The 15,802-nt window shown below is 39.6% G+C and overlaps 1 protein-coding gene across 2 annotated transcripts in view; it reads right to left on the bottom strand.

The window, feature by feature from the left end:
* LOC137873926 (cadherin-22) overlaps positions 1-15,802 on the bottom strand; it is a 162,619-nt gene that overhangs the window by 112,951 nt on the left and 33,866 nt on the right. For both annotated transcript variants that reach the window (XM_068712440.1, XM_068712441.1), the window contains one exon: positions 7,237-7,357. The gene's annotated coding sequence lies outside the window, so the exon portion shown is untranslated. The remainder of the gene's footprint in view (positions 1-7,236; positions 7,358-15,802) is intronic.

Here is a 15,802-nt window from a genome sequence, read left to right as displayed (position 1 = left end):
TGGCATTGTTTTCACACCTGTCCCACGTTATCGACACGTGAGATGGAAGAGATGAAATTATCTCCTGGTGCTTCGCAATTGCTCATGACATAGCACACATTGCGGTAGAGTTGGCCAGTGTTCATGTTCACACTGAATGAACAAATTAAGTTATGTATTATTAAGTTCAAGTTGTAGGATAGGCTGAGTTTTGTTTAACCTACAAAATGACACTAAATTAGGGTTTAGGTTTGCTGAGCTGACGTTTATTTACCTTTTAGACATCTGGATGAAATATTTGGAACTTGAATATTTGCTATGCAAAGCACGTACATGTCAGAAACTGTCAAATATAGCAGCTTCTATATGACTTGAATATGGCATCAGAGATGTAACATTAAATTAATGATGGCATCTTCAAATCGTGTTACTCTACAGTGTGCTTATATTTAGAATTTTTTCTAAATCACTACATTTTGTTAATTTTATATCGTCTTTCTTTTTTCACATCTGCATTAAAGAACTTGGATGATTAACAAGTTATAAACAAAGATAAATACAAATTATATTGAATGAGTAACATTCATTTTTATTCATTTTCTGCAAATGTGTGTTATATTCCAGATTGCCAGAATCATTCATGCAAATGTTTTGACATTTTCTAAACTTAAAGCAAAGCATAGCTACAGAGGTTTAACAGCTTGCAACTATACAAGCTACTATTCCCTTATTCCCTTTTCCCCTGACAAGCAAAGCTATATTTTTAACTTCTAAAATGGCTGTTTTTTTCTTTTTTTGTTGCATGCACAGAAACTGATCCCTTAACATAAATCCGTTTTGAGAGTGCATTCAGCACTTACACCTTGTGAAAAGTGCCGGCAGCTTGAGTAATAGCTCGGCACATCTTTCTTATGACACAGAAGAGGCGTTATAAAAGCTACTTGATAGGTATGGTAATTGCTGCCAGCCCAAATACTTGAAGACGCCAGCCTTGATTCTTTAGGAGGTGTAGAGATAAATAAGCCTCTTTTAATGAGAATCTAACTCACGCTGAGCTTATACACTCATGCTCACGCAACGCAACTTATCCCCTGTAGGGATTACACCTTGTGTAGTTCTCCACCGCCATTCATCTCCAGATGTGTCTGTGATGTGAGTGACAGAGGTTATATTGTTGCTCATGTGACACACCACACTGGGATTGATTACTTAAGCCTGATCTGATTGCCTAACACATGAGACCCAAATGACCCCAGGGTGGTCAGATGTGTGTGTGTGTGTGTGTGTGTGTGTGTGTGTGTGTGTGTGTCTTCATTTAATAAGATATAATATCAGAATTTCACTCATATGCTGTGTTGTGTGGTGGTAATTAATACTTATTTATTACTTTATCTTTTATCTTGAAATATTGCATATTATAAAGTAATTTATTTATCATCAATTGTCCATCTCTTTAGCTTAATGTACATAATAACCTTGTACATTTGATAAATAACAGTTAGAATCAAACTGAACGACCATCAGTTTCAGAGGGTTCATAGGGACAATATAACAGACAGGCAACAGAGATGGAGAGTTGTGCTTGCACATAAGACTCACTGAGAAGACCCATAATACTGTTGGCTGCCTGATGACTGACAACTACAAATCAAAAATGTACACAAGATTGCACTAACGGGTGCTGTAATAAACAAACACGCACACTGACAGCACATTCAGTCAATATGCTCATTTTCCAGATTTTCCGCTGCTTCAGACGCTTCCTCACAGCTGACATTTACAAGTCAGATAATCAAAGATGCCCCGGGCAGACTGGGATGAAGAGAAGTCATAATAAAGAAGAGCACATAATGTTGAGGAAAATAAGGAGATGGAGGACATTTCATCCAGATTTGGAAAGAAAGTGAGCTGAATAACACAGCAAGTGTCATTTAAGAAAAGACAAACAACGGGAGAGATGGAGACGGTCAGAAGAGAAAAAAAAACACAAGTGTGAGAGGGAGGAAGGTCCACAGGCATTGGCTGAGTGATCGTTTGTGTCTCATCCTTTACCCCAATGGCATAGGACTCAATCAGATTCTCCTCATTCTTGACCATGCATTAGCTTAGCAAGCAGGAACCTTGTTTCACTCCCTCAATTAAATGCCCACCCGCACATAATTAACGACTGTTTTGTCCACAGATCAATGAAGGGCCTGTTCATTAAAAGTCCCCTTGCTTCCTCAAAGATCCCCTTGCATGGTTCAGTACTGCATCTGAGGAGGTGGCAGAGCCTGGCAGAATTCCCCTTCCGGTTTCATGTCTGTGGCTTTTCTTTTTTTCTTCTTCTTTTTATTTCAGCTGGTGCAAGATAGGAGGGAAGTCAAAGAGGGACTGAAAGCATGCAGAATGTGAGCAAACCTTTTCAAACAGAGAGAAAAGACTTAAGGGAGCTTATTAGTTAGCATGTAAGACTCACAGTAGTGTGGCTATTTATCTTGTAGAGGCACATAATTACATTCTAGTAATAGAGAGGAAACAACATGTACTGCAAGACAACCTAAAAAGAATGACTGGTTATTGAAGGATCAACAGTCAGGATCTAACCTAATTCTTGTATATGTATGGTTGAAGAAAAACTGTAGCACTAGTTTGAAGGGCAACTTCTTCATATCTCTGCCGTACATACACAGCCCTTCAGTCAGTAACAATCAACCCTACAGTCTACAACCACTGTCAGTGTTTACAGATGCAAAAAAACTAAATCCCTGTCTGTTGCTTCTTAAAAGATAAAAGATCAATGAACGCAACAGGAGCTGCATGGAGCACGCCTGACTGCCAGCCACCTGCCATAGCTAACACACTGAATGATTAGACCAGCGGTTGCTTCAATCTTGAGGATACACACGCACACACCCACACACACACACACACACACACACACACACACACACACACACACACACACACACAGTTTGGCCAATGTAATGATAAGTGTGCACTGTGATGTTGCCTCTCACCTCCCATCTGCCATGGAATCACAGCATCTCTGGAGATGGATAACAGGGTTTGAACAAACAGCAGCCTCATACTGGGTTGTGTTTTTATTGTGTTTATAGGATTAGCCATCTGAAGCAGTACCTTTCGAATTGCAGTATAAATTCATTTAGTCCTTTTGCACCATTGTAGCCAGAAAAAGGTTTCAACATTGATCTAAACTGCAGTAACCATGTTACTTCTACAGTTCGGCTTTGTGGCTATTTCTTTGTAACGTTATCTGAGTTTAATTTCTGGCCACTATGGCAATGGCCAGCCAGCCTGCACAAAGGATAGGATATATGGCACAAGGTATGTATATGCTGTTTCCCTATGTTGTTGTTTTTTTCTTGTGCGGTATGTGCTATTTGTAACATTTTACATCTTTTAATCCATTTTTAACCCCTCCCCACCGCCGCCTAAGCCAGTTCTCTGTTGAAAAAGAAATACTCTAAGTAATACGTACTCTTGACAGTTTTGTGCTTTTTGGAACCGTTGACTGTGAAAGTTTTGTACGGTTGATGATAAAAGTTTGGCTGGACATTTTATCAAATGTGATTCAAATTTGCTCTCTAGTTTTTGAGACATCATACGAACTAACGATAGTCAGAGGAACAGAACTCGTAACATACACTCCTTGGCAGAGGTAATGGAAAAAAGACGTTGAATTAAACTGGCAACCGTTTTTCATAAGACACTCTGTTCCTTAAATATTTCCTTCATCTGTTTGTATGCAAGGACCCAATTTTTCAGAGCCAATTTAGAATCATTCCACCCTTGGTCAGTCTTGCTGTAGATGGATTCCCTTGTGTAACATCTGGCGGTCTCTAGGCAGTGTGCATCCCTCTATTCACTCCCTTGCTCATAAGCTGGTGTAAAATTGCCCCTTTGAATCTTCTCCACAGCGGATTCCTCATTTAGTGAGGCAGCTGTTCCCTGCACACAGTCAGAATCTTTCTTTATTTTGTGTAATATGCTAAACACAGCCACATAAGTTCTCTCTGTCCGTTTCTTTTGACTGATGAATGTGGCAGAACAGCTCTGAAATCCCCGGCTCCCAACGCTATGATGTGTGCCAGTCCTCTGGATTATGAGACATATGGAGGCATGTGAGTACACAAGCATGAGCAAATGAACTCAGAAAGTCTAACACAGTCAGTTGCAGATACAGCATACACACTGTAAACACTCTGGTGGGAGAAACCAATATAGACGGACACACCGTAAATATTCACACAGGTTTTTAAAGCTTGCACATTACACATTTTACTAAACTAAACTATGAGAATTTGAGATTTGGAAAAGCCTCTGAAAACCCCTACAACTCAGACATGTAGACTTAACAGTCATATTTTCATTTGAAGAAGTTAATCCGAATCTTTGCTTGTTAAACCTCTGGGGCTGGAGCAACATACTCTAAAGAGCATTATCCATCTCCCATCATTTCAGTGCCCCAAGGTAAAACTGTTCCTATGGGCTAAATGTGTACATAGTGCAATGGTAAAAGTACGACAGATTAAAGTAGAAAGGTAGAATGTGAAACAATGCATCATTTTATAGTAGACCAAGAACAGAATCATTGTACACAAGAAGACTGCAACTAGAGCATAACAACCATATCTGAAAGAACAGTGGGGTTTGGGAGAAAATAACAATGTTTAGGCCTTGTTTGTTTATGCATTATTGATAATACTGCAGTTGTTAAAAATGGCCAAAAATAAATATAGCGTAAGACTGCGAGAGAGAGAGAGAGACTACAATACAACAGCATCCCTGGCCACATGGTATGATCAACTGCTGACTGTTATCTAGCCTGTGAACCGGATCATAAAGGTCGCTGTTGTTGGTGTTATGGTCATAGCATTAGTCTGTGTGTCTGTGTGTGTGTGTGTGTGTGTGTGAGTGTGTGAGTGAAGGGCCGTGTGTTGAATGTACCACTCTGTGTGTGTGTGCAGTAAGTCTAGTTGTGATCAGTGCGGGAGGATTTAAAGCTAGTAATACCTTATCCTGGCTTGGTACCAGTGACATACTTTTCACTCGTCTACCTCTTTGAACTACACATCCTCTGTGGGGTGAAAAAAAACCTAAACAAATCAAATGTAACATCCTCTGTTTGTATTTGTTGTGAAACAGCTTTGAAGTCTACTGTAGCTGTTGTTTCGTCAATGCGTTTAATGCTGTTGCTGAACCTTGTACAAACATGTGGAATGGATGAATCTCATTTGATTATTCCATACAAAACTGTGAAAACACCAATTTGTTGCACGAGTTGCCTGTAACTTCACTGTATCCACAATACTCCAGGAAGACACCCAGGAAAGAAATAGTCCATCATGTTACTTCCTGCAGACCACAACTTATTATTGTTATTAATACACTTGACACAACTTACAGTTTTTGTACAGCACGCTTTAGCGCCTTTGGACAAAGCTAGGCTGGATATTTTCACTTGTCTATGCTTCATATTAACAGACAGATATGTGAGTGGTATAGATATTGTACTATCCCTGGACAAGAAAGCGAATAAACCTATTTAAAACATTTAAAACTTTTCCTTTAAGAGGATGTAAAACTCCTTAGTAATTGTCTTATTGTAGAAATCATGTTCTTATAGTTTAGAAACAGTTACTAAAACAGTTGATACTACTTCCTCATTCTGTACCAGCAGATTAGCGACACCTGGCTAAAATAGGAACGTTTTAATCACTTCAAGTGCCGATGTGTCCCAGCAGCAGCCTTGTGCCCTGTCGATGTGTCCTTGAGCCTGACACTGAACCCTTACTGCACCTGCTCACTCATCACTCTCCATGGTAGCATCAGTCTAAAATGTTAATGTGTATGTCAAGTGTAAGTATCAAATGCTTCAGGTTGTAGTGAATGAGGACTGTGCTGTTAAATGTTCCCAGCGATAACCTATTGCTGCCTTAAGAAGCCTGAATTGGACGTAAAATATACACATCATAAACATAAAGAAATATGTACTTAAGTTAATTAGTACAATTACTAACAACGATACTCATTAAGAAGTACACATATAATGAACAGCTCTGTTTGAAAATCTGGTCTCTGCGGGAAAACAACACATTTGGTATTGTTGTCACCTATTTCGGATACACCAATGAGTGCAAACAAAAATTATTTTCAATATGATGTGTGCCAACCTTCAACACCTTAATCAAATGCAGAGGCTATTTCCATAATGAGTTCAGAATCAAGTTTAGAGAGCATGGTTTGCCCATGAAACCGGGACAAATTCCTGCAGGACATCTACTGGCTATTTTGGATTCCTGCAGGGCATCTATGGGCTATGGGACACTGCACACACACACACACACACACACACACACACGCAATGACAGCGGTAGCAAAACATCTCCCCCGGATGTATCAGATTATACCATGCAGTACATTCAATTACATTTTATGGCAGATGGTGTAAACAAAATCAAACACACATAATCTCAAAGATTGGATCCTTCGGTTAGATATTAACCCGGATTTCCAAAGACCTGACACAGGACTAGACATATTAGGAGGAGGAGCGGCCTGTGAGGGCTCTAAATGGACTGACTCAGCAGTTTTCGGATATGGGGTAATCCAGAGCATTGGGAAAACACATACTGTAGTGAAACACAAATGAGGCCAGAATATTGAGTGAATCACACATAGATTGGAAACATTGCGTGTGTCTCCCTCTCTATTTAATCGACTCGGCTTTAACTAACTGACTTATTTTATTATGGTAATTAAGTGATAATTACCCCAAATGTAAGGCAGCTGTTGTGTTGTGCATACAAATTTGTCGTGAATGTAATAGATTGATTAATAATAATGGATCGCATTTATTCAGCAAGATATTTTGTTGTGATTATATGCTACTCAGACTTGCCTACAGTTAATAATGCAGTATATCTTCTGTGATTCACAGAGGATTTATTTTCATTATTGGGTGTAACGTTCTCAGGCATGTAATTTTGTGGCCTTTCCACCAATTACCATATGTTATAGTCAAATAAAAGTTATAGCTAAATGTATGGCTGTTTTCAACTTTAGGATGTCGGGTAGGATTATTTTATCTCGGCCAGCGCATGCATGAAAGTAGATAATAGCTTGGCAAATTAAAGAAACTGCTGGCCAGTTTGCTAATGGTTGTCTTAGCACTTTTTTTAAATGGTTAGAATGGAGAAGCTAAGCAGACCTTATTACCTCGCAGCCCACGGCATATGCAAATAACAGACTCACCATCCTTTAGCCAGATGACCTTGCTGCCACTCTGTGTGAATGATGGCTTTCAGGTCCTTCAGGTTGTCTTTATGCCATCCCACATTAGTCTCTCTCCAGATCTATGGCTCCGCTCCAACTTCTGAAAAATAAAACAGACCCTGAAGTAAACTTCATTGGTTTTTTTTCCAGTTTAAATGACTACATTTCCCAGTTAGATTTCTAATAGGAGGGTTAGGGGGCAGGTAGAGAGTTGGAAACAAGGAGGGAGAGAAAGAGGGGGAGGCAATTTGCTAATGGGACATAGAGAAAAATGGTGTGGACCTATCTCAGTAAAGGATGAAAGAAGAGGCCAAAGAAGAAGAAAAAAAACTCAGTCTGTCTGGAGAGAGCGAGAGTGAGCTATAGGGCAGGAGGTAAAGTGGTTTTAAAAAACACCATCATTAACTGTCATCTTCATCTCAGGTGCAAGGCTAGAGAGCGAGGGTTGGGAGAGGGAAGGAGAGGAGGGAGGAGAGGAGGCACTATGTTTTCCCAGGGGATCATTCAATAGCCTACAATCTTCATTTAATTACCTGCTTTACATCTCCAAACCACCTCCTCCCCCTCCTCTTCCCTTACCACGGGTGTAACATGCAGTGGTCCACGGAGACTGCAGTGTAGGTATTTAACTATGTTAATTAAAGTCCAACTTGAGTGTAATCACGCAAACTTTATCCTGACGATGGCATTACACAACAGCTTTCTCCTGAAACCCAGTTGCCATGTAACTGTGCGTCCAGATTACAAGCTATGGGCTCTGTCAGCAAGATGAAGCTCCAGGATTTAGGCCCCTTAATTCAGTGGAACATTATTTACAATCTTTCTTGACTGGCTGCAATAGAGGTCATTTGAACTGGGTAGATGTTTAGGTGACTGAAATGCGAGCACAACCAAATCTCTTAAGGCATGCACATTCATTCTTCAGTCAATGTTGCAACAATTCTGGGGACATATGCTAATCACTATTACAACAAATTGTGCTACTAGGTATTATAAACATTGGTATTGGCATACTGATATTTTCAGATATTATAAATACATTCATTACCTTGGCCAAGGAGGCGATGTCTTTGGTTTGGTTTGTTTGTTTGTCAGCAGGATTATGGGAAAACTACTCGCCCGATTTTCATGAAAGTTGGTGGAAGGATGTAGCAAGGGCCAAGGAAGAACCCATTACATTTTGGAGCAGATTCAAATCACGTGGTGGATACACACATTATTTTTCACTTATGAAATCGGCCTTGGCGGAGGTCTGTGCTCTCCAAGTGCCCTCCTAGTCTCTAGTGTTTTTGTCTAGCCATTACACGATCCATTAAAGTTTAGGAGAGCTGTAAGGTTTCTGTGTCACGTCTGAAATTTGTCATAATGTTTGTGAACATTTTTATGCACAACGGAGCCTAAATGTCTTTTAATCATTTTAAACAGCAATGCAATCACAAGAGGCTGATACACTATAATGTACAACAGTAGAAACCACTGCAGCAGAAAATAACCCGGCAATAAATGCTAACTTTCTGAATGATATTCCATTTTCTTTGAGGCTATATCAGAGATACGCTGATTCTACTCTTTGCTCTTAGATGGTCTGTTGTTTGTGAGGTTGTTTAATCAGATTATATTCTACTGTAGGAGCACCTTATATTATGCATTAAGAAAATACTCTGTTGCACAAGCTGCAGAGACTCACTGCATATACCACAAAGCAGTGACCCAGTACCACTGCTGTTTGCACCATCATTAAAGACTACTGTAGGCAATATCACACGCCTGGTTAACCACGTCTTTCTAATAGCCTGTCATGTTATCTGAGAACACAGGTGATTTTGATCAAGTGGATAAGTGGCCCTGGTCGATAAAAAACAACTTGCAGTCTTACAGGCACCAACAGACCACATTTAACTTGTATTGACATAATCAACTGAGTGTGAGTGGACACACTTAAAAAAAACACAAGCACATGACGAAGCATAATTTCCCATGCTATTACTTTTTGTCAATTTAATGCTGTAAGACACAGGAGATGATAACATAGGAATGAAGAAAATGGCAGGATATTATGATAACGGGAAAAATCAATTAAATAAGCATAAGTTACTTTGATCTGCCAAGATTATTCTTAATTTCTTCCTCTCTTCGCCCTGCTAAACTCACATTTGTGAACACTTGTGTGACACAAAATAACGTTTGATATACTAAATGTTAAACTTGTAAGCGGGGCTTGTGTAAAGCATGGTGTTTTAACATTTAGGTATGATGAAAAGCCAAACTGTTTGTAGTAGAAAACAAAAGAGAGGTTCTGCAGATTTTCTGCTGAATGGCTGCAGAGGGCCTTGAGTAGGTACTGACGCTCTGAGTTTGTCTTGATCAAACACCAATATGTTGCAGATTCCTCACTGGGCCTGCAATGGTTCCATTGTTTTTTTTGTCATTTTTTTTCCTCCCACTTAATCCTTTTTTTCTATCATTGCTATTGCCTGTTGCTGTGACACTGGAGTTTCTTTCATCGTCTCATCTCATTTTAAGGTATAATTTACCTGTCCCCACAGTGGCAATTTACGATAGTTTTGTCCGCAACTTCAAACAAATAACACAGCAGTCACTACGTCAATGTAATACCCTCAGTAGTATTTAATTTGGTGATGTTTGTGTTTTATTCATCATTTAGTTTTAATTCACACTTTTAGGACAATTCAGTAAATTATAAATACATTGTGAATGCACACACAATGCAACTTCTGTGGACAATGGACTTATTGATTTACACTTATTTCATCAAGGTATATTACTTACATTAGCCCAAAACGCTATATGCTTAACCCCAATCCTGACCCTAAACCAGGGGTCTCAAACTCAGTTTGGCTTGGGGCCACTGCTGGTATTGTCATCTCATAGGAGGGCCACTTCAATGTTCAAGTACTACAAGAAAGCGCAATATTTTAGAAAATGTACTTTGTATTTTTACATTATACTAACATATTTTCATCAGTACAAATATATTTTCCTTACATTATTTTCAATAACTTATTGAAATATTGCACTGAACCAATAAATGCAAACCCTGAATTTGTACTTCTTTCTATTTCTTGCCAGACACCTGGCAGCGCTTCTGCTCACACAGCTGAGCCACATTTGCCCTGATCGAGGTCACAGTTGAAACCCTGAGTACAGCTTCAAGATGGGCATCACTAAGCTTGGAACTGTACTTGCATTCATTAAAGTTCATAGTCGAGAAAAGTTTCTCACACAGATATGTGCTTCCAGAAAGGCACATTACCCGACTGAACACTTTTGTCAGCTCAGGGAAGGATGGAGGTAATTCTGTCATAAATTGTCCAGTCATGGTTTTCCCTGAGCCTCTCTGAATGTAGCTTTTAGATCACTGTTGCGCTGCAAGTCAATGAGTTCCATTTGCAACATACTCGGGACACTCAGCTGAGAAGGGGTCTGCAAACAGCTGCAAAGTGTCACGGCGTGCCTTGAAGTCAGTAAAATGCTGATCAAACTCCTGCAGTAGGTTTTCAATAGCACAGGCATATCCATCACCAGTGAATGCTGTGCCCTCATCCACAAGAGATCTGCAAGTTGTGAAATGGCTGAGATTTTTTTTTTTGCAGAAAGCTGAAAGCTTTCCACAATTTCAGTTTTGTGGAGAAGGCTTTGACATTTAAATAAGACCAGGGCCCTGGAGCTTCAAGTTGTGTTCAGGATGTTCAGCTCCTGTTTTATGTCCAATAGGAATGCAAAGTCCATAACCAATCTTGGATCATTAAGCTAAGAAACCATCTTCCATGAATTTCTTCAGTTCTGCTCTTAACTCCACAAAAAAATACTGGAATGTCCATCTATCTTTAAACTGTCTGTGATCATCATCCACTTTCCTTTTTGGTTTGGAAATAGACATCTTTGTTGTTCGCAGTCAAACAACTAACAAAGCCCTGCGTAACCTGCTCTCTTTACATTTTACAAACTAAATACATTTTTAATAGATAGCTAAGATAATAGAATTGTACATTAAGGAGTACTTTAAATTGATATGAAACAACTAGAAAAAATTATTAAATAAAATGATTATTTTGCGGGCCAGATAATACGATATTTTTTGGCATTATGTAGCAGCCCGGAGGGGTTGTGTGCAGAGTTTTTAGACCACACAAAGAAAATAATATGATTACACACACACACACACAAATTCAGACAGTAACGGCATATTGGTGGGTTTCTTCTGTGCTTGCTTGCTTGTCTAGTTGTTTATCATCATCAGCCGAGCTGAACAACCAAAACTACAAGAGTTACCCACAGCGCAAGTCAGGAGACAGAACATCGTCGACATTAAAATTGACCCATTGTGCCAGATCCAATGGATAACAACATGTGCTTTGTTAAAAAATTGATTTACTGAGTTAATAGGGACAGCTCTGGTGTTGTTGCACAAAGCTGCATGAAAGAGTCTCTGTCTAGTCTGATAGACAGAGGTTTTTTTTGAAGGCTTTCCTCAAGTAAATTCAGAAAACAATAAATTGCTCGAAACAAAGAGGAAGCCAAGGAAAAGAAGTTGACCACAACAAATAATTTTTCAGGAAATGGTTTTTAATGTAGTTTGGGCAATTGGGCATTTGTACCTTTTGTTATTCAGTATATAAAGAGCATTTTTACATTTTTACAGTCATTTAGGAGACGCTTTTATCCAAAGCAACTTACAATTCAGATTCTATCATACAGGAGCAATTTTGGGGTTAAGTGTCTTCCTCAAGGATTCATTGACATGGAGCCAAAGCCGGGGATCGAACTGCCGATCCTCTGATTTAAGGACGGCCCTGCTCTCCACTTATCCACCGTCACCCCGTATTAAAACTGATCAACTGATGATATATGATTTCACATTATCAGTAAAACCTTACTGATAATGTGAAACATAAAGAAACTGATCTTTCACACCATACATCTCCATCCCTCCCCTTAGGTCTTTTACTTTCGTTGAATTAATCATGTAAGCACCCCATGAGAGTACATGACATGGTCCTCTGTGAAGCAACCAGCACAAATCCCATGCAGCGTCTCCACCTCCCAGTACTTTTAGCTGCATACTGTGGCTCTAAGGGAGTTTTACACCATTTCCCAGGAGGAAGGAGTCTATTTATACAGGATCCTAAAACAAGGTAGTCAAAAACCCACCCACCAACTCTCGGCAGCTGCTTTAGATGACACACCGCCATACGATAGTTCAATCTAATCTTTTAATCGCTCCGGTAACTTCATGTCTCCGGGTGAGTTTGGCGGAAGCCAGCGGTGGGGAATGGATATCTTCTGCAGAGATATGATATGGTCCTTGAACACAAAACAGAAAACACACACAAACTCACATGCAGTCTTACACACACTGTCCCACTCCACCCCACCCCCAGAGTACTATGGCGAAGCTTCGTGTATCTGTGGATATTAACAGATCAGCACAGAGCAGCAGCCACCCTGCTTTATAGTCTTTTCCTGAGGTAGTGCTTCAGAAGCCTGCTGCAGAGGAGGATAAACGCACAGCAATCCCTCGGGCCCAGCGCATCCTCAGCTCGCTCTTTGCTGCCCCCTCCTTCTCCTCCATTCCACGCTTATCCCCACTTTCCTTCCATCTCTCATTATTTCTATCCCCCTTCTTTTCCTCAGCATCCCATGCTTTCTGCCCTACTATCTTTCCCTTCCTTCCCTCTGGCCCTTCAAATAATTCTCCTTTCTGTGCCTCCTTATCCTGCTCCCCTCCCATTTTGTGTCCATCCTTTTCTCCACCGTTTACCCTCATCTTGCTGTCTTTCTCTAGACTTCAGTAATGAACGCACCTTGAGGCCCATCTTTGCCAGTTGGAGAGTAAAGAACTGATAGTTACTTGTTGAAACCTTAGTTCTGTGAAACCAGGCTGAGCTCTGTAATGGCCTCTTAAGCCTCTTAAGCCACTCGTCTTTATGTCCCAAAAGGCCACGTTCTCCCAATTCCTCATCCATCAAGTCTTAAGTGTCTAGTTTATAATCGGGGAAACTGGTTCATGCGCATTGACCCCACAATAACCACTCTATTAAAGATGTTACTAGTTTTACATTTAGTAAAAAAAAATGTATACAAATTTAAACCTCACAAACATTTCATCATTACTTCAGTGACGCGATTAGGAGAAAGCACCATTGGGTCAATAATTAGTCTACATTTTTTTTATTAGTTTTGAAGATTTAAAACAAATTCAGCTAAGTTAACTGAACTTGTTGAATAAACAACAGTTTAGTCACAATGACACACATTACATACAGACTATAGTACCATTTACTTTTTCTCAGTTTGAAAAGTCAGTTCTCCATCGGACACAAGGAACTTACAGCTGCAGCCTGTCTTTCAACTTTCCACCAAAGTTGGTACAAATACAACATGCAAGTCTGCTACTAGTGATCTTGCTAAATTAGAAGGACTTTATGGGACTGATTTTACTAATAATGCTAGGATTGTTTTTTTATTATTATGAAAAGAAACAACTTTACAAATTTAAGTCCCAAAAACTTTAATTAATAAACTAATATATTTAAGTTAATGACAAATTAAGATTCTATTCTGCTTAATTCCGGTATGATGTTTTACAGTGTAGGTTTTGCTTTTGCCATGACGGCTATGAGGTGACTTTCTGATTGGGCAGTAAAGCTGCTTTGGATGGAGCCACTGTACGTCAAGGGTGACTGAATTTAATTGAAATAGTAAACTATAACAAGAATGCTTCTGAGCAAACTCAATTATTGATGTATGAAAACAATACACAACTAACATCATGTTTTGTGAATTGTCAGAGGATGTGACTTGAAAAATGCATCAAATCTTATATATGTGCAAATATTGACTTTTTAGATTCAGGAAATTGACAGTTTCCTCACTATCTCTGTTATTGTCAGTCAGTCCCTGGGGGCTTCATAGCGATTCTACAATGCAAAGATACTGAGAGACGTTTGCAGTCAACATATTGCATTGACACCCAACCAGACAGAATGAGTTCATAACATGTAGTTTTAAAAAAAGAAGAAGAAAAAAGAATATACCTGCAGTAAATGTACTGCTTTTTGGAATAACCCGAATATATTATATATTCATCTGTTCATTGTAACAGTAAAATATTATTTATGACACAACAAAACAACTGTGCACTGAGCCTTGAGGGGATGGGGGTGTAACTTGCTGGTGGTAATCCTTGTTAAAGACTAGACAGAGAGAGATGCTTAAATGAAGTTACATGCACATATGGGCACAAACCTTGCCATTCATGTAGACAGAATGACAGATGAGCATGCAGACAGACTGACAGGAAGACCAGGGAGGGGTAAGTAGGCTGAATCCAAATTAAGCTGATCAGAGCTCACTGTGAGTTAATCTGGTTATGTGGATAAAGGACTTCCCTATGGCTAAAAACACAGCAAGTTATGATTCAGTGAGTATGTGTGCGCGCGTGTCTATGTGTGCGTTTATGTGTGTGTGTATAAATGTGGGAGAAAGAAGGAATGTGCTGTTTCCCAGTATACACTGTTTGTATCTGTTTATCCATATTTAAATACACACGCAGACTCATAAGCCACAAAAACCAACGGCTGCAATCTGCTCTACTCAATTACACTTTCAAACAGAAGCCGACGTCAACAAGTGCTCCAAAAGGCCAGAGGTGTATTGATTTGTTAGCCTAAACTATGCCAATGGCAGACAGGCTGTCAAATTTGACAAGCCTGACAGAGCCTTCACTGAGGTATTTTGTTTCTGGGTTTAAGTCGGCACATTGTGTGCATTGTGTGAGTGAGAGCATTGTGTGTCTGTGACTTTGTGTGAGAGAATGTGAGCGCTAGTCTGCTGGCAACATGTAGGAACTATAGGGTGTGAGTGTGGTTGGGCAAGTGGAATTTTTGAAGAGCACGTCACACCAAATGAATCGACACTGGAAGCTTTAGAGACTCGCAAGGGTTCATAAGCATCCCACTCATGTGTATACCACTTCAAACAGCAGACAGAAAGCAAAACAAATATCCAAGTCAATCAGCCACCTTTTCTTCATCTCTCTCATCCAGCAATCATCGCCGAAAGACATCAAGGATATATGATTGCAGGGATGGCTATCAACCACAAGAAATTAAGTCATACCAATGCATTTGATGAAATTAGGTCTCAAAGAAGAAAAAGATTGAGAAAAAATGAATACAAATTCAATCAGCTCTGTGTACACTGCCTGCATATCAAAGAGAATGAGGAAAAGGGAGGGGCTGGTGTAGAAGGCCAAGAGATTTAAGTTTGAAATAAGCTTCAACTTCAAACAAGTCTTGATTTCTATTAAATGCTTTCTCCACACTGTTGAGCTAAAGTAGGCACGCAATGAAAACGCATTATTTACTACTGAGAAAGGGGATAGGAGAGCTCTACAGTGAGTCAAAAAGACAGACAGAGAAAGGGCAATTTATTTTGCTTTTCTCAGTTGGCACAAGGCTCTCCTGTGCAGAGCAGAGAAATAAAACATGGGCTGAGAAACATGACAGTATTCGGTGGAAGT

Source organism: Cebidichthys violaceus, unplaced genomic scaffold (assembly GCF_023349555.1).
Source record: "Cebidichthys violaceus isolate CVI_PGR_0920_01 unplaced genomic scaffold, fCebVio1.0.p SCAF_17, whole genome shotgun sequence".
NCBI classification, from domain to species: domain Eukaryota; kingdom Metazoa; phylum Chordata; class Actinopteri; order Perciformes; family Stichaeidae; genus Cebidichthys; species Cebidichthys violaceus.
The sequence above is the reverse complement of the archived record's forward strand: the minus strand, read 5'-3'. Positions and strand labels throughout refer to the sequence as shown.